At 41.5% G+C, this 2,524-nt stretch overlaps 1 pseudogene; it reads right to left on the bottom strand.

Annotated features, from left to right (window-relative positions):
* Positions 1-334: 334 nt before the first annotated feature.
* Positions 335-2,291, bottom strand: LOC105534127 (annotated as a pseudogene).
* Between the last annotated feature and the right edge of the window lie 233 nt (positions 2,292-2,524).

Genomic DNA, 2,524 nt, shown 5'->3' with positions numbered 1-2,524 from the left:
AAAAGAAAATCTTTATTTCAGGGAGTTTCAGTGGTATGTATGTGTACTACAGCAAAGGCTGGTTGTAGCAAAGTTTCATTTCAAACTGCACTGATGTATAATTTAGACATATGGGAATGCTTAACTTCTGCTAAAATGTAGATTTAATCAAACATCATGCCAATTTTTACATTAATTGTAGATCCTGTTAAGTTTTCACAACCAAAAAAATGAGAATAAGCTTACTGCTACCTACTAAGGTAATGAACTGTGAAATCAATTTCACAGTACTGCCTTGAAAATAAGCCCCTTGATTGGTAAGAGAAATTTCAACTTCTAACTCCATCTAAATGTATTATTTAACTGGTATTCTTCTGTTATCATCTACTGTTGGCTTGATTGTCACTTCTCTTCTTATTTGACCCCAACCAATTAAATGTCAGTATTTTTCAATTGTTTGGATAAGGGAAATTTTTTCTCCTACTTCTGTGCACATTGGATTGGTCAAAATAATTTTATCCAAATCAGCCTTGACAGCACTACATCTTCCTCCTGTTGACAGGGATCCTATGTTCACCATGAGCACTTCATTCTTAGACAGCTTTTGTACCTTTGCTGCTGTCTTGTCTTCTTCAGTACTACACCTAGAAGCTGTCTAAGTAGGAAACAGGAAATTTCGAATTCTGTGAATGTCTCATGTAAGGTTCTGAATGCACCAAGTACTTACCCCACCATTCTGTCAGCCCGGCACAAAGTGGGGTCAATTTTTGTTCAAACTCCACTAAGACTGCCTGGAGCAGAATATTGCAGATCATTATGCTCGCCAAAAAGTGATACAATTTTGGAAAAGATTGGTTTACACGTGAGTTTTTCTTCACTGTCTTTGGAGACAATACCAGGTCTGACTTCTATCTCCTGGCCCACCTTTAACACTCCTTTTAGGAGACTAATGAGAGGTGAAGCCAGCTGGACTTTCTGGGTTGGGTGGGGACTTGCAGAACTTTTCTGTCTAGTTAAACGATTGTAAATGCACCAATCAGCACTCTGTGTCTAGCTACAGGATTGTAAATGCACCAATCAGTGCTCTGTGTCTAGCTACAGTATTGTAAATGCACTAATCAGCCTTCTGCAAAAATGGACCAATCAGCACTCTGTAAAATGGACCAATCAGCACTCTGTAAAATAGACCAATCAGCAGGACACGGGCAGGACCAAATAAAGGAATAAAAGCTGGGGGCAGGAGCCAGCAGCAGCAACCCGATTGGGTCCCCTTCCATGCTGTGGAAGCTTTGTTCTTTCACTCTTCATAATAGATTTTACTGCTGCTCACTCTTTGGGTTCACACTACTTCTATGAGCTGTAACACTCACCATGAGGCTCTACAGCTTCATTCCTGAAGTCAGCCAGACCAGGAACCCACCAGAAGGAATGAACTCCAGATGCACCACCTTTAAGAGCTGTAACACTCACCAGGAGGTCTGTGGCTTCATTCTCAAAGTCAGCAAGACCAACAACCCACCAGAAGGAATAAACTCCCGACACACTACCACCAGCAGCTTCACCTCCCTTAAGGTCATCAACTTCACAGTCAGGTTTTTTGACATCAAAAAATCTAATAACAATAAGTTGGGGTTCTGAAGTAAAGTCTTTTGAGAGTACTGGAATTTTCTTTACTATGTACTCACAATGTCAATACTGTATTTCGACTGAACTAAAATTGGAATAATGGGAACTCCCTCTGCTACTGTACCTTGTACAAATGCAAAGATCTGCTCACACTGTTCTTTAGCCTTTCTTTGACCAAATCAATTTTATTTTGTAGAATCAAATTACGCTTCAGCTTCATGATCTCTATAGCAGCCAGGTGTTCAGATGTCTGATGCTGAGGAAAAGATTCATTACCAGCTATAAAGAGAAGAGCTGCATCCATCACTGCTGCTGAAGTTCCTTTTGGTCCTTGGAATGTCTGTAGGAAACTCATCAGATGTAGTCCTCCCACAAGATCTATAACATTCTGGCCTAGGCCAACTTGGGTCATCAAGGTTATAAATGTTAGCATTAGCATATCCAAGCTTGATTGTAATATTTATTTCTAGTTCATTTTTGAACCTGACGGTCTCAACTCCAGAAATAGCTTTGACAAGGGTGGATTTCTCATGAGCTACATGACAAATTGTACCTATATTAACTGTGACTTGTCTGCTGATAACTTCGTGTGAAAGTGGCATCAACCTGGTAACACTCAAGGTAGCGAGAATCTGGCAGGAAAAATGCGGCCGCCCCATAGTCACTCCAGCTTCGCGGTCTGCCATCTTGCCAGAAAAGGAAGGAAGCCGCCCTGGCTTCAGGCTGATTGTGTCTGCAGGACTCCTAGTGGGTGCAGGGAAGTGGAGACAGGAAGGCGAATTAGGTGCTCAGTCCTGTAAAGGATGGCCAGTGCTGCAGTGGCCTCACTGCTTGGACTTCTCTCCACTTGAATATGCACAGTGACTGTTGGTAGGTTTACTAGAAAACATGATAGAAAGTTGCCGGATCTATTGGTTAC

The sequence above is a fragment of the Mandrillus leucophaeus genome, unplaced genomic scaffold (assembly GCF_000951045.1).
Source record: "Mandrillus leucophaeus isolate KB7577 unplaced genomic scaffold, Mleu.le_1.0 Scaffold130, whole genome shotgun sequence".
Taxonomy (NCBI): domain Eukaryota; kingdom Metazoa; phylum Chordata; class Mammalia; order Primates; family Cercopithecidae; genus Mandrillus; species Mandrillus leucophaeus.
This window is presented reverse-complemented; position numbering and strand designations above follow the sequence as displayed.